This window comes from Ambystoma mexicanum, chromosome 3p, assembly GCF_040938575.1.
Source record: "Ambystoma mexicanum isolate Mex_15411 chromosome 3p, UKY_AmexF1_1, whole genome shotgun sequence".
Lineage (NCBI taxonomy): Eukaryota > Metazoa > Chordata > Amphibia > Caudata > Ambystomatidae > Ambystoma > Ambystoma mexicanum.
Genome location: NC_090925.1, coordinates 729,021,280 through 729,042,245, shown reverse-complemented (window position 1 = coordinate 729,042,245; position 20,966 = coordinate 729,021,280).

The window sequence follows — 20,966 nt, the reverse complement described above, 5'->3', positions numbered from 1 at the left end:
ACCATTCTACCTCGAGGGTTCCATGTGCAATAATCCTCCTAGGGTTGCCTTACACCATCCTCCCTTTAGGGTTGCCATCCTCCTTCTAGGGTTGCCATAGACCCCTTCCTCATCTAGGGTTGCCATTTACCATCCTCCCTCTGGGGCTGATACACACCATCCTCCTCTAGGGTTGCCATTTGCCATCCTCCCTCTAGGGGTGCCATACACCATCCTCCCATCCGGGTTGCCATATATCAACCTCCCTCCAGGGCTGCTATATGCCATGCTACCTCTGGGGTTGCCATCCTCCTTCTAGGGTTGTTATACACCATCCTCCCTCTAGGGTTGCCATCCTCCCTCTAGGGTTGGCATATATGGTCTCCCTCTGGGTCTGCCTTACACCATCCTGCCTCTATGGTTGCCATATACCACCCCCCTCTAGTGCTGCTATACACCATCCTCCCTCTATGGTTGCTATACACGGTCATCCTGTATGGTTGCCTTATACCACCATCCCTCCAGGAATGCTATGCACCATCCTCTCTCCAGGGCTGCCATACACCATCCTCCCTACAGTGCTGCTATACACCATCCTCCCAGTAGGGTTGTTATATGCCATCCTCCCTCTAGGGGTGCTAATCCTCCCTCTAGGGTTGCTAAACACCATCTTCCCTCTACGGCTGCTATATACCATCATCCCTCTAGGGCTACAATACACAATCCTCCCTCTAGGTTTGCTATACTCCATCCTACCACTAGGGCTGGTATGCACCATCCTCCCTCTAGGGTTGCCACTTACCATCCTTCCTCCAGGGCTGCTATACACCACCCTCTGTCTAGGGCTTCTATTCATCATCCTCCCTCTAGGACTGCCATAGACTATGCTCCCTCTAGGGTTCCATAAACCATCATCTCTCTAGGGTTGCCATACACCATCCTCCCTCTGGGGCTTTTGTGCACCATCCTCTCTTTAGGGTTGCCATACACCGTCCTCCCTCTCGGGCTGCTATACATGATCCTCCCTTTACGGCTGCCATACACCATCCTCCCTCTTGGGTTCCAAAGCCATCCTCTTGTTAGGGTTGCCATACACCATTCTCCCTCTAGGGCTGCCATACACAATCCTCCCTCTAGGGATGATATACATCAGCCCTCCCTGTAAGATTGCCATACACAGTCACCCTCTAGGGTTGCTATACAGATCTTCCCTTTGGGGTTGCTATACACCATCCTCCCTCTAGGCTGCTATACACCACCCTTCCTCTATGGCTTCTATTCATCACACTCTCTCTAGGGGCTGCCATACACCATTCTACCTCGAGGGTTCCATGTGCAATAATCCTCCTAGGGTTGCCTTACACCATCCTCCCTCTAGGACTTCCGTACACCATCCTCTTCCTAGGGTTGCTGTACATCATGCTGTACACCATCCACCATCTAGGCTGCTATACACCACCCTCTCTACAGGGTTGCAATTCTCCCCCTAGGGTTGCCATACATAGCCACCATCAAGGGCTACCATACACCATCCTCCCTCTAAGGTTGCCATACACCATCCCCCTTTAGGGCTGATATGCACCATCCTCCCGTAGAGCTGCATAACAGTCACCCTCTCGGGTTGTTATACACCATCTTACCTTGATGGTTGCTATACACATCCTCCATTTAGGTTGCTATACACCACCCTCCCACTAGGGCTGCTATACACCATCCATCATCTAGGGTGGCTGTAAACCATCCTACCTCTAGGGCTGATATACACCATCCTCTCTCTAGGACTGCAATACACAATCCTCCCTCTAGGGTTGCCATACACCATCCTGCCACTAGGGCTGGTATGCACCATCATACCTCTAGGGTTGCCATGTATCATCCTTCCTCCAGGGCTGCTATACACCATCCTCCCTTTAGGGTTGCTATACACCCTCCTCCCTCTAGGGTTGCTATACACCATCCTCCCTCTAGGGTTTCAATTCTCCCTCTATGGTTGGCATACATAGCCACCATCTAGGGCTGCCATACACCATCCTCCCTCTAAGGTTGATATACACCATCCTCCTGAAGGGCTGATATACACCATCCTCCCAGTAGGGTTGCCATACACAGTCGCCCTCTAGGGTCTCTGTACACCTATCCCCTTTACCATTGCTATACCAGCCTCCTTCTAGGCTGCTATCAACCACCCTCCCTCCTATTCCTTCTATACACCATCCTCCCTCTAGAGCTGCCATACACCATCCTCCCCCTAGGTTTCCATACACCATCATCCATCTAGGGTTGCCATATGCTATGCTCCCTCCATGACCTTTGTGCACCATACTCTCTCTAGGGTTGTCATATACCATCCTCCCTCTTGGACTGCTATACATCATCCTCCCTCTACGGCTGCCATACACCATCCTTCGTTTATAGTTCCAAAGCCATCCTCCCTTTCGGTTTGCCATAAACCGTCCTCCCCCTAGGGCTGCCATACACCATCCTCGCTCTAGGGATGATATACATCAGCCTCCTTGTAGGGTTGCCATACACAGTCACTCTCTAGGGTTGCTATACACATCTTCACTTTAGGTTTGCTATACACCATCCTCTGTCTAGGCTGCTATACACCACCCTTCCTCTATGGCTTCTATTCATCGCACTCCCTCTAGGGCTGCCATATACCATCCCCCCCTAGGGTTGCCATACACCATGCTCCCTGTAGTCCTTTTGTGTACCATCCTCTTTATAGGGTTGCCATACACCATCCTCCCTCTTGGGCTACTATACATCATCCTGCCTCTATGGCTGTCATACACCATCCTCCCTCTTGGGTTCCAAAGCCATCCTCCCTTTATGGTTGCCATACACCATTCTCCCCCTAGGGCTGCCATACACTATCCTCCCTCTAGGGATGATATGCTCTAGCCTCCCTGTAGGGTTGCCATACACAGTCACCCTCTAGGGTTGCTATACACATCTTCCCTTGAGGGTTCCATGCACCATCATGCTTCTAGTGTTGCCTTACACCATCCTCCTTCTAGGTCTTCCGTAGACCATCCTCTCTCTGGTGCTGCTGTACATCATGCTATACACCATCCTCCATCTAGACTACTATGCACCGCCCACCCTCTAGGGTTGCTATACACCATCTTCCCTCTATGGCTGCTATACACCATCCTCTCTCTAGGATTGCAATACACAATCCTCCCTCTAGAGTTGCCATACTCACCTCCATCTAGGGATGCCATCCTCCCTCTAGGTTTGCCATGCACTATCCTGCCGATAGGGCTGGTATGCACCATCCTACCTCTAGGGTTGCCATGTATCATCCTTCCGCCAGGGCTGCTGTACACCGTCCTCCCTTAAGGGTTGCTATACACCATCCTCCCTCTAGGGTTGCTATACACCATCCTCCCTCTAGGGTTGCAATTCTCCCTCTAGGGTTGCCATACATAGCCACCATCTAGGGCTGCCATACACCATCCTCCCTCTAAGGTTGCTATACAGCATCCCCTTGTAGGGCTGATATTCACCATCCTCCCGGTAGGGTTGCCATACACAGTCACCCTCTAGGGATGCTGTACGCCACCTTCCCTTTAGGGGTGCTATACACCACCCTCCATCTAGGGTTGATCTACACCATCCTCCTGCTGTACACCATCCTCCCTCTAGGGCTGCTATACAACATCCCACCTCTAGGCCTTATGTACACCATCCTCCCAATAGGGTTGCCATACACAGTCGCCCTCTAGGGTCTCTGTACACCTATTCCCTTTACCATTGCTATACCAGCCTCCGTCTAGGCTGCTATAAACCACCCTCCCCCTATGCCTTCTATACACCATCCTCCCTCTAGAGCTGCCATACACCATCCTCCCCCTAGGGTTCCATATACCATCATCCATCTAGGGTTGCCATATGCTATGCTCCCTCTATGACTTTTGTGCACCATCCTCTCTCTAGGGTTGTCATATACCATCCTCCCTCTTGGACTGATATACATCGTCCTCCCTCTATGGCTGCCATACACCATCCTTCATTTATGGTTCCAAAGCCACCCTCCCTTTAGGTTTGCCATACACCATCCCCCCCCTATGGCTGCCATACACCATCCTTGCTCTAGGGAGGACATCCACCAGCCTCCTTGTAGGGTTGCCATACACAGTCACCCTCTAGGGTTGCTATGGACAGCTTCACTTTAGGGTTGCTATACACCATCCTCCCTCTAGGGCTGCTGTACACCATCCTCCCTCTAGGGCTGCTATACAACATCCCACCTCTAGGCCTTATGTACACCATCCTCCCAGTAGGGTTGCCATACACAGTCGCCCTCTAGGGTCTATGTACACCTATTCTCTTTATCCTGGCTATACAAGCCTCCTTTTAGGCTGCTATAAACCACCCTCCCTCTATGCCTTCTATACACCATCCTCCCTCTAGAGTTGCCATACACCAGCCCCCCCTAGGGTTCCATACACCATCATCCATCTAGGGTTGCCATATACTATGCTCCCTCTATGACTTTTGTGCACCATCCTCTCTCTAGGGTTGTCATATACCATCCTCCCTCTCGGACTGCTATACATCATCCTCCATCTACAGCTTCCATACACCATCCTTCTTTTATGGTTCCAAAGCCATCCTCCCTTTAGGTTTGCCTTACACCATCCTCCCCCTAGGGCTGCCATACACCATCCTCGCTCTAGGGATGATATACACTAGCCTCCTTGTAGGGTTGCTATACACAGTCACCCTCTAGGGTTGCTATACACATCTTCACTTTAAGGTTGATATACACCATCCTCCTTCTAGGCTGCTATACACCACCCTTCCTCTATGGCTTCTATTCATTGCACTCCCTCTAGGGCTGACATATACCATCCTCCCCCTAGGGTTGCCATACACCATGCTCCCTGTAGGGCTTTTGTGTACCATCCTCTCTATAGGGTTGCCATACACCATCCTCCCTCTTGAACTACTATACATCATCCTGCCTCTATGGCTGTCATACACCATCCTCCCTCTTAGGTTCCAAAGCCATCATCCCTTTATGGTTGTCATATACCATCCTCTCTCTAGGGCTGCCATACACTATCCTCCCTCTAGGGATGATATACACTAGCCTCCCTATAGGGTTGCCAGACACAGTCACCCTCTAGGGTTGCTATACACATCTTCCATTGAGGGTTCCATGAACCATCATCCTTCTAGGGTTGCCTTATACCATCCTCCTTCTAGGTCTTCCGTACACCATCCTCTCTCTGGTGCTGCTGTACATCATGCTATACACCATCCTCCATCTAGGCTACTATGCACCACTCTCCCTCTAGGGCTGCTATACACCATCCTCCCTCTAGGGTTGCTGTGCCCTATTCTCCCTCTAGGGCTGTTATACACCATCCCCCCTAAGACTGATATACACCATCCTCCCTGTAGGGTTGCCATACAGAGTCATCCCCTTGGGGTTCTGTCCACATCTTCCCTTTAGGGTTGGTCTTCCATCCTCCCTCTAGGCTGCTATAAACCACCCTCTCTCTATGGCTTCTATACATCATCCTTCTTCTAGGCTGCCATACACCATCCTTCCTCTAGGGTTCCATGCACCAGAATCCCTCTAGGGTTGCCATACACATCCCCACTCTAGATCTGCAAAGCATCCTCCATCTACTGCTGCCATATACCATCCTTCCTCTAGGGTACCAAAACCATCCTCCCTCTAGGGTTGCCATACGCCATGCTCCCTCCAGGGCTGCTATACGCCATCTTTCCTCTGCGGCAGCATTACATCATCCTCCCACAAGGGCTGCAATACACAACCCTACCTCTAGGTTTGCCATACACCATCCACCTTCTAGTGATGACATCCTCCCTCTAGGTTTGCCATACACCATCCTCCCTCTGGGGCTTGTATGCACCATCCACCCTTTAGGGTTGTCACATACCATCCTCCCTCCAGGGCTGCTATACTCCATCCTCCCTCTAAGGTTGCAATTCTCCCTCGAGGGTTGCCATACATAGCTACCATCTAGGGCTGCCATGCACCATCCTCCCTGTAGGGTTGCCATACACAGTCACCCTCTAGGGTTGCTATACACCATCTTATAGGGTTGCTATGCACCACTCTCCAATTAGGCTGCTATACACCACCCTCCATCTAGGGTTGCTGTACACCATCCTGCCTCTATGGCTGCTGTACACCCTCCTCTCTTTGGGGCTGCTACACACAACACACCCTCTAGGGATGATATACACCATCCTCCCTGTAGGGGTGTCATACACAGTTGCCTGCTGGGGTTTCTGTACACATTTTCCCTTTACCAGTGCTATACCATCGTCCCTCTGGCTGCTATACACCACCCTCTCCCTAATGGAATCTATACACCATCCTCCCTCTAAGGCTGCCATACACCATCCTCCCTCTAGGGCTGCCATACACCATCCTACCTCTAGGGTTCATTACACCATCATCCCTCTAGGGTTGCCATACACCATCCTCCATCTAGGGTTGATGTACACCATCCTCCCTTTAGGGCTGCTGTACACCATCCTCTCTCTAGGGGTGCTATACACCACCCCCCTCTAGGGCTGATATACACCATCCTCTCTGTAGGGTTGCCATACACCATCCTCCCTCTTGAACTACTATACATCATCCTGCCTCTATGGCTGTCATACACCATCCTCCCTCTTGGGTTCCAAAGCCATCATCCCTTTATGGTTGTCATATACCATCCTCTCTCTAAGGCTGCCATACACTATCCTCCCTCTAGGGATGTTATACACTAGCCTCCCTATAGGGTTGCCAGACACAGTCACCCTCTAGGGTTGCTATAGACATCTTCCATTGAGGGTTCCATGAACCATCATCCTTCTAGGGTTGCCTTATACCATCCTCCTTCTAGGTCTTCCGTGCACCATCCTCTCTCTGGTGCTGCTGTACATCATGCTATACACCATCCTCCATCTAGGCTACTATGCACCACCTTCCCTCTAGGGCTGCTATACACCATCCTCCCTCTAGGGTTGCTGTGCCCTATTCTCCCTCTAGGGCTGCTGTACACCATCCCTCCTAAGCCTGATATACACCATCCTACCTGTAGGGTTGCCATACAGAGTCATCCCCTTGGGGTTCTGTCCACATCTTCCCTTTAGGGTTGGTCTTCCATCCTCCCTCTAGGCTGCTGTAAACCACCCTCTCTCTATGGCTTCTATACATCATCCTCCCTCTAGGGTTGCCATACACCATCCTTCCTCTAGGGTTCCATGCACCAGAATCCCTCTAGGGTTGCCATACACATCCTCACTCTAGATCTGCAAAGCATCCTCCATCTACTGCTGCCATATACCATCCTTCCTCTAGGGTGCCAAAACCATCCTCCCTCTAGGGTTGCCATACGCCATGCTCCCTCCAGGGCTGCTATACGCCATCTTTCCTCTGCGGCAGCATTACATCATCCTCCCACAAGGGCTGCAATACACAACCCTCCCTCTAGGTTTGCCATACACCATCCTCCTTCTAGTGACGACATCCTCCCTCTAGGTTTGCCATACACCATCCTCCCTATGGGGCTTGTATGCACCATCCACCCTTTAGGGTTGTCACATACCATCCTCCCTCCAGGGTTGCTATACTCCATCCTCCCTCTAAGGTTGCAATTCTCTCTAGAGGGTTGCCATACATAGCCACCATCTAGGGCTGCCATGCACCATCCTCCCTGTAGGGTTGCCATACACAGTCACCCTCTAGGGTTGCTATACACCATCTTATAGGGTTGCTATGCACCACTCTCCAATTAGGCTGCTATACACCACCCTCCATCTAGGGTTGCTGTACACCATCCTGCCTCTATGGCTGCTGTACACCATCCTCTCTTTGGGTCTGGTACACACAACACACCCTCTAGGGATGATATACACCATCCTCCCTGTAGGGGTGTCATACACAGTTGCCTGCTAGGGTTTCTGTACACATCTTCCCTTTAACAGTGCTATACCATCCTCCCTCTGGCTGCTATACACCACCCTCTCCCTATGGAATCTATACACCATCCTCCCTCTAAGGCTGCCATACACCATCCTCCCTCTAGGGCTGCCATACACCATCCTACCTCTAGAGTTCATTACACCATCATCCCTCTAGGGTTGCCATACACTATCCTCCATCTAGGGTTGCTGTACACCATCCTCCCTTTAGGGCTGCTGTACACCATCCTCTCTCTAGGTGTGCTATACACCACCCCCTCTAGGGCTGATATACACCATCCTCTCTGTAGGGTTGCCATACACAGTCGCCCTCTAGGGTTTCTGTACACATTTTTGCTTTACTGTTGCTATTCCATCCTCCCTTTAGGCTGCTATACAACACCCTCAGTCTATGGCTTCTTTACATCATCCTCCCCCTAGGGCTGCCATACACCATCCTCCCTAAAAGGGGTCCATACACCATCATCCATCTAGGGTTGCCATACACCATGCTCTCTCTAGGTATTTTTTGCACCATCCTCCCTCTTGGGCTGCTATACATCATCCCCCCTCTAATGCTGCCTTACACCATCCTCCCTCTATGGTTCCAAAGCCATACTCCCTTTCGGGTTGCCATACACCATCCTCCCACTAGGGCTTCCATACACCATGTTTCCTCTAGGGATGGTATACACCAACCTCCCTGTAGGGTTGCTATACATAGTCACCCTCTAGGGTTGCTATACACATCTTCACTTTAAGGTTGCTATACACCATCCTCCGTCTGGGCTGCTATACACCACCCTTCCTCTATGGCTTCTATTCATTGCATTCCCTCTAGGGCTGACATATACCATCATCCCCCTAGGGTTGCCATACACCATGCTCCCTATAGGGCTTTTGTGTACCATCCTCTCTATAGGGTTGCCATACACCATCCTCCCTCTTGGGTTCCAAAGCCATCATCCCTTTATGGTTGTCATATACCATCCTCTCTCTAGGGCTGCCATACACTATCCTCCCTCTAGGGATGATATACACTAGCCTCCCTATACAGTTGCCATACACAGTCACCCTCTAGGGTTGCTATACACATCTTCCATTGAGGGTTCCATGAACCACCATCCTTCTAGGGTTGCCTTACACCATCCTCCTTCTAGGTCTTCCGTACACCATCCTCTCTCCAGTGCTGCTGTACATCATGCTATACACCATCCTCCATCTAGGCTACTATGCACCACCCTCCCTCTAGGGCTGCTGTACACCATCCCCCCTAAGACTGATATACACCATCCTCCCTGTAGGGTTGCCATACAGAGTCATCCCCTTGGGGTTCTGTCCACATCTTCTCTTTAGGGTTGATCTTCCATCCTCCCTCTAGGCTGCTATAAACCACCCTCTCTCTATGGCTTCTATACATCATCCTCCCTCTAGGGCTGCCATACACCATCCTTCCTCTAGGGTTCCATGCACCAGAATCCCTCTAGGGTTGCCATGCACATCCTCACTCTAGATCTGCAAAGCATCCTCCATCTACTGCTGCCATATACCATCCTTCCTCTAGGGTACCAAAACCATCCTCCCTCTAGGGTTGCCATACGCCATGCTCCCTCTAGGGCTGCTATACACCATCTTTCCTCTGCGGCAGCATTACATCATCCTCCCACACGGGCTGCAATACACAACCCTCCCTCTAGGTTTGCCATACACCATCCTCCTTCTAGTGATGACATCCCCCCTCTAGGTTTGCCATACACCATCTTCCCTCTGGGGCTTGTATGCACCATTCACCCTTTAGGGTTGTCACATACCATCCTCCCTCCAGGACTGCTATACTCCATCCTCCCTCTAAGGTTGCAATTCTCCCTCGAGGGTTGCCATACATAGCCACCATCTAGGGCTGCCATGCACCATCCTCCCTGTAGGGTTGCCATACACAGTCACCCTCTAGGGTTGCTATACACCATCTTATAGGGTTGCTATGCACCACTCTCCAATTAGGCTGCTATACACCACCCTCCATCTAGGGTTGCTGTACACCATCCTGCCTCTATGGCTGCTGTACACCATCCTCTCTTTAGGGCTGCTAAACACAACACACCCTCTAGGGATGATATACACCATCCTCCCTGTAGGGGTGTCATATACAGTTGCCTGCTAGGGTTTCTGTACACATCTTCCCCTTACCAGTGCTATACCATCCTCCCTCTGGCTGCTATACACCACCCTCTCCCTATGGAATCTATACACCATCCTCCCTCTAAGGCTGCCATACCCCATCCTCCCTCTAGGGCTGCCATAAACCATCCGACCTCTAGGGTTCATTACACCATCATCCCTCTAGGGTTGCCATACACCATCCTCCATCTAGGGTTGCTGTACACCATCCGCCCTTTAGGGCTGCTGTACACCATCCTCTCTCTAGGGGTGCTATACACCACCCCCCTCTAGGGCTGATATACACCATCCTCTCTGTAGGGTTGCCATACACAGTCGCCCTCTAGGGTTTCTGTACACATTTTCGCTTTACTGTTGCTATTCCATCCTCCCTTTAGGCTGCTATACAACACCCTCAGTCTATGGCTTCTATACATCATCCTCCCCCTAGGGCTGCCATACACCATCCTCCCTAGAAGGGGTCCATACACCATCATCCATCTAGGGTTGCCATACACCATGCTCTCTCTAGGTATTTTTTGCACCATCCTCCCTCTTGGGCTGCTATACATCATCCTCCCTCTAATGCTGCCTTACACCATCCTCCCTCTATGGTTCCAAAGCCATCCTCCCTTTCGGGTTGCCATACACCATCCTCCCACTAAGGCTTCCATATACCATCCTTCCTCTATGGATGGCATACACCAACCTCCCTGTAGGGTTGCTATACACAGTCATCCTCTACGGTTGCTATACACATCTTCCCTTTAAGGTTGCTATACACCATCCCCCTCTAGACTGTTATACACCCCTTCCTCTATGGCTTCTATACATCGCACTCCCTCTAGGGCTGCCATACCCCATCCTCCCTGTAGGGTTGCCATACAGTCACCCTCTTGGGTTTCTGTACAAATCTTCCCTTTAGGGGTGCTCTCCCATCCTCCCTCTAGGCTGCTATAAACCACCCTCCCTCAATGGCTTCTATATACCATCCTCCCTCCAGGGCTGCCATACACCATCCTCCCTCTAGGGTTAAATAAACCATGATCCCTCTAGAGTTGCCATACACCATCCTCCCTCTAGGGTTGCAATACAACATCCTCCCTCTACGGCTGCCATACACCATCCTCCCGTTAGGGTTCCAAAACCATCCTCCCTCTAGGACTGCGATATACCATCCTGCCTCTAGGGCTGATATACACTACTCTCCCTGTAGGGTTGCCATACACAGTCATCCTCTGGAGTTGCTATACACAACCCTCCCTCTACGATGCTATACACCATCCTTCCCCTATGGCTTCTATACATCACACTCCCTCTAGGGCTGTCATACACCATCCTCCCTCTAGGGTTCCATGCACCATCATCCTTCTAGGGTTGCGTTGCACCGTTATCCCTCCAAGGCTTCCGTACACCATCTTCTCTCTAGGGCTGCTTTATATCATCCTACCTGTAGGGATGCTTTGTATCATCTTAACTCTAGGGCTGCTATACATCATCCAACCTCTATGGGTGCCATACACCATCCTCCCTCTAGGGTTGCCATACACCATCCTTCCTCTAGGGCTGATAGCCACCATCCTCCCTTTAGGGTTGCCATCCTCCCTCTTGGGGTCCATCCTCCTTCTAGGATTGCAATACATGGTCACCTGCTAGGGCTGCTGAACACTATCCTGCCTCTAGGGTTGCCATACATCATTCCCCCTCTGGGGCTGCTATACACCCTCCTCCCATTACAGTTGCCATACACTGTCATCCTCTAGGGTTGCAATACACCATCCTCCCTCTAGGCTGCTATACACCATCCTCCCTCTAAGGCTGCTATACACAATCCTCCCTCTAATGTTGCTATTCACCATCCTCCCACTGGGGCTGCTATACCCAATCCTCCCAAAAGAGTTTCTATACATCATCCCCCCTCTAGGGCTGTCACACAACATACTCCTTTAAGGGTTGCCATACGTCATCCTCCCTCTAGGGCTTCCATATAACATTCTCTCTCTAGGGCTGATATACATCATACTCCCTTTAGGGCTGCTATAGGTCATCCTCCCTCTAGGCTTGCTATTTACCATCCTCCCTCTAGTTGCCATACACCATGCTACCTCAAAGGTGTCCATTCACCCTCCTCCCTCTAGGGTTGCTATACACAGTCGCCCTCTAGGGTTTCTGTACACATTTTTGCTTTACTGTTGCTATTCCATCCTCCCTTTAGGCTGCTATACAACACCCTCAGTCTATGGCTTCTTTACATCATCCTCCCCCTAGGGCTGCCATACACCATCCTCCCTAAAAGGGGTCCATACACCATCATCCATCTAGGGTTGCCATACACCATGCTCTCTCTAGGTATTTTTTGCACCATCCTCCCTCTTGGGCTGCTATACATCATCCCCCCTCTAATGCTGCCTTACACCATCCTCCCTCTATGGTTCCAAAGCCATACTCCCTTTCGGGTTGCCATACACCATCCTCCCACTAGGGCTTCCATACACCATCTTTCCTCTAGGGATGGTATACACCAACCTCCCTGTAGGGTTGCTATACATAGTCACCCTCTAGGGTTGCTATACACATCTTCACTTTAAGGTTGCTATACACCATCCTCCGTCTGGGCTGCTATACACCACCCTTCCTCTATGGCTTCTATTCATTGCATTCCCTCTAGGGCTGACATATACCATCATCCCCCTAGGGTTGCCATACACCATGCTCCCTATAGGGCTTTTGTGTACCATCCTCTCTATAGGGTTGCCATACACCATCCTCCCTCTTGGGTTCCAAAGCCATCATCCCTTTATGGTTGTCATATACCATCCTCTCTCTAGGGCTGCCATACACTATCCTCCCTCTAGGGATGATATACACTAGCCTCCCTATACAGTTGCCATACACAGTCACCCTCTAGGGTTGCTATACACATCTTCCATTGAGGGTTCCATGAACCACCATCCTTCTAGGGTTGCCTTACACCATCCTCCTTCTAGGTCTTCCGTACACCATCCTCTCTCCAGTGCTGCTGTACATCATGCTATACACCATCCTCCATCTAGGCTACTATGCACCACCCTCCCTCTAGGGCTGCTGTACACCATCCCCCCTAAGACTGATATACACCATCCTCCCTGTAGGGTTGCCATACAGAGTCATCCCCTTGGGGTTCTGTCCACATCTTCTCTTTAGGGTTGATCTTCCATCCTCCCTCTAGGCTGCTATAAACCACCCTCTCTCTGTGGCTTCTATACATCATCCTCCCTCTAGGGCTGCCATACACCATCCTTCCTCTAGGGTTCCATGCACCAGAATCCCTCTAGGGTTGCCATGCACATCCTCACTCTAGATCTGCAAAGCATCCTCCATCTACTGCTGCCATATACCATCCTTCCTCTAGGGTACCAAAACCATCCTCCCTCTAGGGTTGCCATACGCCATGCTCCCTCTAGGGCTGCTATACACCATCTTTCCTCTGCGGCAGCATTACATCATCCTCCCACACGGGCTGCAATACACAACCCTCCCTCTAGGTTTGCCATACACCATCCTCCTTCTAGTGATGACATCCTCCCTCTAGGTTTGCCATACACCATCTTCCCTCTGGGGCTTGTATGCACCATTCACCCTTTAGGGTTGTCACATACCATCCTCCCTCCAGGACTGCTATACTCCATCCTCCCTCTAAGGTTGCAATTCTCCCTCGAGGGTTGCCATACATAGCCACCATCTAGGGCTGCCATGCACCATCCTCCCTGTAGGGTTGCCATACACAGTCACCCTCTAGGGTTGCTATACACCATTTTATAGGGTTGCTATGCACCACTCTCCAATTAGGCTGCTATACACCACCCTCCATCTAGGGTTGCTGTACACCATCCTGCCTCTATGGCTGCTGTACACCATCCTCTCTTTAGGGCTGCTAAACACAACACACCCTCTAGGGATGATATACACCATCCTCCCTGTAGGGGTGTCATATACAGTTGCCTGCTAGGGTTTCTGTACACATCTTCCCCTTACCAGTGCTATACCATCCTCCCTCTGGCTGCTATACACCACCCTCTCCCTATGGAATCTATACACCATCCTCCCTCTAAGGCTGCCATACCCCATCCTCCCTCTAGGGCTGCCATAAACCATCCGACCTCTAGGGTTCATTACACCATCATCCCTTTAGGGTTGCCATACACCATCCTCCATCTAGGGTTGCTGTACACCATCCGCCCTTTAGGGCTGCTGTACACCATCCTCTCTCTAGGGGTGCTATACACCACCCCCCTCTAGGGCTGATATACACCATCCTCTCTGTAGGGTTGCCATACACAGTCGCCCTCTAGGGTTTCTGTACACATTTTCGCTTTACTGTTGCTATTCCATCCTCCCTTTAGGCTGCTATACAACACCCTCAGTCTATGGCTTCTATACATCATCCTCCCCCTAGGGCTGCCATACACCATCCTCCCTAGAAGGGGTCCATACACCATCATCCATCTAGGGTTGCCATACACCATGCTCTCTCTAGGTATTTTTTGCACCATCCTCCCTCTTGGGCTGCTATACATCATCCTCCCTCTAATGCTGCCTTACACCATCCTCCCTCTATGGTTCCAAAGCCATCCTCCCTTTCGGGTTGCCATACACCATCCTCCCACTAAGGCTTCCATATACCATCCTTCCTCTATGGATGGCATACACCAACCTCCCTGTAGGGTTGCTATACACAGTCACCCTCTACGGTTGCTATACACATCTTCCCTTTAAGGTTGCTATACACCATCCCCCTCTAGACTGTTATACACCCCTTCCTCTATGGCTTCTATACATCGCACTCCCTCTAGGGCTGCCATACCCCATCCTCCCTGTAGGGTTGCCATACAGTCACCCCCTTGGGTTTCTGTACAAATCTTCCCTTTAGGGGTGCTCTCCCATCCTCCCTCTAGGCTGCTATAAACCACCCTCCCTCAATGGCTTCTATATACCATCCTCCCTCCAGGGCTGCCATACACCATCCTCCCTCTAGGGTTCCATAAACCATGATCCCTCTAGAGTTGCCATACACCATCCTCCCTCTAGGGTTGCAATACAACATCCTCCCTCTACGGCTGCCATACACCATCCTCCCGTTAGGGTTCCAAAACCATCCTCCCTCTAGGACTGCGATATACCATCCTGCCTCTAGGGCTGATATACACTACTCTCCCTGTAGGGTTGCCATACACAGTCATCCTCTGGAGTTGCTATACACAACCCTCCCTCTACGATGCTATACACCATCCTTCCTGTATGGCTTCTATACATCACACTCCCTCTAGGGCTGTCATACACCATCCTCCCTCTAGGGTTCCATGCACCATCATCCTTCTAGGGTTGCGTTGCACCGTTATCCCTCCAAGGCTTCCGTACACCATCTTCTCTCTAGGGCTGCTTTATATCATCCTACCTGTAGGGATGCTTTGTACCATCTTAACTCTAGGGCTGCTATACATCATCCAACCTCTATGGGTGCCATACACCATCCTCCCTCTAGGGTTGCCATACACCATCCTTCCTCTAGGGCTGATAGCCACCATCCTCCCTTTAGGGTTGCCATCCTCCCTCTTGGGGTCCATCCTCCTTCTAGGATTGCAATACATGGTCACCTGCTAGGGCTGCTGAACACTATCCTGCCTCTAGGGTTGCCATACATCATTCCCCCTCTGGGGCTGCTATACACCCTCCTCCCATTACAGTTGCCATACACTGTCATCCTCTAGGGTTGCAATACACCATCCTCCCTCTAGGCTGCTATACACCATCCTCCCTCTAAGGCTGCTATACACAATCCTCCCTCTAATGTTGCTATTCACCATCCTCCCACTGGGGCTGCTATACCCAATCCTCCCAAAAGAGTTTCTATACATCATCCCCCCTCTAGGGCTGCCACACACCATACTCCTTTAAGGGTTGCCATACGTCATCCTCCCTCTAGGGCTTCCATATAACATTCTCTCTCTAGGGCTGATATACATCATACTCCCTTTAGGGCTGCTATAGGTCATCCTCCCTCTAGGCTTGCTATTTACCATCCTCCCTCTAGTTGCCATACACCATGCTACCTCAAAGGTGTCCATTCACCCTCCTCCCTCTAGGGTTGCTATACTCTGTCCTTCCTGTAGGGCTGTCATGTGTACTTTTGCAGTGACTGTTATTCCCCATCCTAGGTATACAGCTGTTAATACTATGGCCTTAATTCAGGGCTGCAACATTCTGTCTTTCTGCCAGGTCTGCCATACCCTGTCCCTGCCCACTGACTGCTATATTCTGTTCTTCTAACGGGTCCTTCCTCTAGGGCGGTCAAACCCTGCCCTCCCTCCAGGACTGTGGGATGATCTGTCCCTTCTCATGGCCTGCATAAATTGCTCTTCCTCTAGGGCTTCCATACTCTACCATTTCTTCTGGGCTGCCATATCCATCTGCCTTCAGGTGTGCTATACTCTGCGCTTTCTCAGCGCTGTCATACCCCATCCTTCCTCCAGTGCTGACATACGTCTTCCTCTAGGGCTGTAAAATTCTAACTTCCCTTCAAGGATAACATACCAGGTCCTTCAGCGAAGGTTGTAATAATCTAGCCTTTCTCATGACTGAAATACTCTGCCATTCTTCCAGGACTGTAATACCTTGCTCTCTCTCCAGTGCTGCCATACTCATGTCTTTCTCCTGGACTGCTATATACCATCTGCCTTCTAGAGTTGTCATACTCTGTGCTTTCCGCAGGTCTAGCATGTGTACTTCTGCAGTGGCTGTGATACCCCGCCCACCGTCTACAGCGACAATACTAGGGCTGCTATATACTGTCCTTTTTTAAATACTGCCATAAGGGCTGTCAGGTTCCTCATTCCTTCAGGGCTGCCACATTCTATCCTTCTTTCAGGATTGACATACCCTGTCCTTGCCCCCTAGCTGCTATGTTCTGTTCTTCCGACAGGTCGACAACACTCTGTCTTTCCTACTAGAATTACATACTCCTTTCCGAATGGGTTTCCTACTCTATTTTTCCTCATGGGACCAGCATACTCCATTATTTTCTCAGATCTGCCATATTCTGTCCCTCTCTTCAAGGCTGTCAAATGCTTTCCTTCCTCTGAGGTGGCAGACTCTACACTCAATCCAAAGTTTCCTCAATATGTCATTCCTCTGAGGCTATAATACTCTACCTCCCTCAAGGGTTATATTAAGCTGTCTTTGACAGCATGCCCAGCTCTTCCTCCAGGGCTGTAACTCCCTAGCATTCCTCTAGGGTGGCCACACTCTGCCATCCCTCCAGGACTGTAGTACTCTGCCCCTTCCACAGGCCCGTACAATGGTTCCATGTGTTAAAATCACAGCATAAATGGCCGTGGACCCAAAATATCGTGGCAAAAAGGCTGTGGTTTGCTGCCGCAATCCATGTAAAGGGACACCCCCGCCGCCCCCTGACCCATTATACCATTTAAGGGGAGCGGGGGACACCCCTGCAATCCCCACTCCCCTTGAATGGTGTAATGGGGTACACCTTTAACGGGTCAAAGCACAGCATTTTTGCCACACTTTTTTGTACAGGCGACATTTTTGCCGTGTTTTTATAACTGCATACCCTGTACAGCTTGCCCTTACTCCAGGGCTACCATACTCAGCACTTTCTGCAGAACTGCCATCTCTTTCCCACCTCCAGATCTGCTATACTCTGTCCTTCCTCAGGGCTGTCATAGCCCATCCTTCCTCGTATGCTTTCATACTACTTTCTCTGGTGCTGCATCACTCTAGCCTTCCTGAAAGGATAAGTTGTGCCGTCTTTTCTCCGGGGTTGGAATACTCTGTCCTTACACCAGAGTTGACATAAACTGCCCTTCCTCCAGCTCTGTCCTTCCTCCAGGGCTGCCACACACTGTTCTGCCTTCAGGACTGTCATACTCTTCCCTTACTCAGGGGCTGACATACTCTACCTTCCTACAGGGTTGAAGTCCTCTAGCATTTCTCAAGTGCTGCAATGCATTATCCAATGCCAAGGGTGACATACTATGTTCTTTCTTCAGGACTGCAATACTCTAGATTTCCTCCAGCGCTGCAATACTCTATCCTTTCTCCAGGACTGCCACTGTCACAACTCGCCTGCCGTGGAGACTATACCTAAGATGGAGACTGAAAAGGAGATAGAAGAAGGACTCCTTCCCTGGACTCGCGTTGCGCATTCTAGTCTTTTGACTTTATATTCCCGGAAGTTGCTAACGCACTCGCGTTGCAACTTCCAGTACTTTGGAAAGTGTTTCCCAGCGCTCACGTGAAATTTTCCTTTTTTCTTCCTGGCCGCTTTCCGAACGGCTTCCCCTTTCCGTTTCTGCCGTTCCCGGACGGCTGTTCCTCTGTTTGCTGTCTACTGCGTACCTTCTTGGAAACTCCCTCTTTCCTTGCTCGCAGTCCTTGCGAGGTACCTGCTACTCTTCTGCAACCTAGCCCCTCCGGACTCCCTGCATCCTGCTGCTGCTCCCTGGAGTATTTATTTGGAGCGATTGTGTACTTTGCCTACTCCTTCAGTTTCTCAAGTGCATTCTGGGATCAGTAGTCCCAGCAAGATATCACAAACTACCAGGGTTTTTTCGGCAAGGCTTTTTTCCCTGGTCTGGGGTGGGCTCCCTGGGGTCCCCACTGCCAGGCAAATTGCATCTCAGGCAAAGTGGCCTCTATTGGAGCCCATACCCATCGCACCAAACCAGGGGTAAGGACGCACAAGAAGCCCAGCGACTTTTGGAGACAGAGAAGAAAGGAGATACCAACGGATGAATCCTGGGACTCTGATTCAGACGGTACCTCAGCCATAAAGACTTCAGGTGAGGAGGGGGTTGGTGGAGATAGCAAAGACCAGACTGAATCTGAGAGATTGCAACGCCCAGAGATAATGGCCTCCCTAGAACAATACCAAGAAATGGTAAATGCCATCCAGGCCCTGACGGCTGAAGTACAGTCCCTAAGAGCTGACAATACGGCATTACAGCAACAGGTTCAACAGTTGGGACAACAGGCACCTCAACGGGATGATAACCGAGGAGAACTACCTCCTCTTCCCTTGTCGTGTGGGAAATATGATGGGGACCCAAAGAAATTAAAAGAATTCTTGGATGCCTGCACAATCCAATTCACCTTTCGCCCCAGAACCTACGAGTTAGACAGAACCAAGGTTGGGTTCTTAATATCCAATCTGACAGGCAACGCTCTGGCATGGGCTACGCCTTTTGTTACCACCTCAGATCCGGTTCTCATTGATTACGGTCTATTCACACAACGACTAAAAGAAAGGTTTGAGAGACGGGAGGTCTTGTATTCCGCCTCCGAAAATCTACTCGACATACGACAAGGGTCATCGGATGTCCAAACGTACCTTGTGAGATTTCAAAGGATAGCTGCAGAAGCAGGATGGCCCGAAACTGCCCAACAGACTATATTCCAAAGAGGACTCCACGAAGACATTAAGGACGAACTGGCGAGAGTTGCCAGACCTAATTCTTTCCAAGACCTGGTCTCCTTAGTCTTACAAGTAGAGTTCTGTATGGCAGAAAGGAAGGCAGAAAGAAGAAGACCACGCAATTTTGTATCAGGACCAAACCCCTCTCCGATACCTGAAAAGAGATCCACGGAAGAACCTATGCAAATTGGAACCACACGAGGACCTCTATCTACTGGCGAACGCAAGAGAAGAAGGGACCTTGGCTTGTGTATGTATTGTGGGTCAAACAGCCATCTATTAAGAGATTGCCCTGAAGTACCCCCCAGAAGACAGGGAAACGAAGGACCCCAACCTTAAACAGGGAAAGGGAAGGGGTGAACACCATAAATCCCTGTCACTTAGCACAGCCTTCGGCTTTGGACTGTTGCAGTCTTATGGTAATCAAGATACTAATAGAATGGGAACCGACAGGGTCCGTGGAGTGCATAGCCATGTTAGACTGTGGAGCGGCGGGCAACTTTGTGGACGACAAGTGGGCCAAGGAACATCTCTTACCCAGACGACCGAAGATCAGATCTATCCCGGTGGAAGGAGTCGATGGTACCCCACTAACATCAGGTCCCATTAGTCACAAAACACAGGAGTTGAAGATAAAGATGGCTAATCATTAGGAATACCTCTCATTCGATCTGATCAGGGCGGCACATTTTCCGGTCATACTGGGAATTCCCTGGTTGAGAAAGCACAATCCCCACATTGATTGGAGTTTGAACACAGTAGACTTCAAATCACAGTACTGCGATCAACATTGCTTAACTACAGAAATCACCCCAGTCATTCAAGCAACACTGCATCCTTCCTTCAGTGTCAACATGATACCAGCTCCATATCAGGAATTCATAGATGTATTCACAGACACACAGCCCCGTCTTCTACCACCACATCGCAGAGAAGATTGCAAGATTGATCTGACACCGGAAGCAGTTGTGCCTTTCGGGAGAATGTTTCCGTTGTCACTACCTGAAAAGGAAGCTCTGAAAGAGTACCTTACCACCAACCTAGAGAACGGCCTTATTAGAGAGTCATCTTCCTCAGCAGGGGCTTCTCTCTTTTTTATTCCCAAAAAAGGAACAACAGAACTACATCCCTGTATAGATTACAGAGGTCTGAATAGTCTTACGGTGCGAGATAGATATCCTATGCCATTGATGAAGGACATCATTGAAGCCGTCCAGGGTGCCCGGGTCTTCACCAAGCTGGATTTGAGAGGAGCTTATCACCTTTTAAGACTCCGCGAAGGGGATGAATGGAAGACGGCTTTCCGGACACCTCTAGGACATTACGAATATAGAGTAATGCCTTTTGGACTGGTCAATGCACCGGCACAATTCCAGCGATTCATGGACAATGTGTTTTCAGATATGCTCTACTCCTC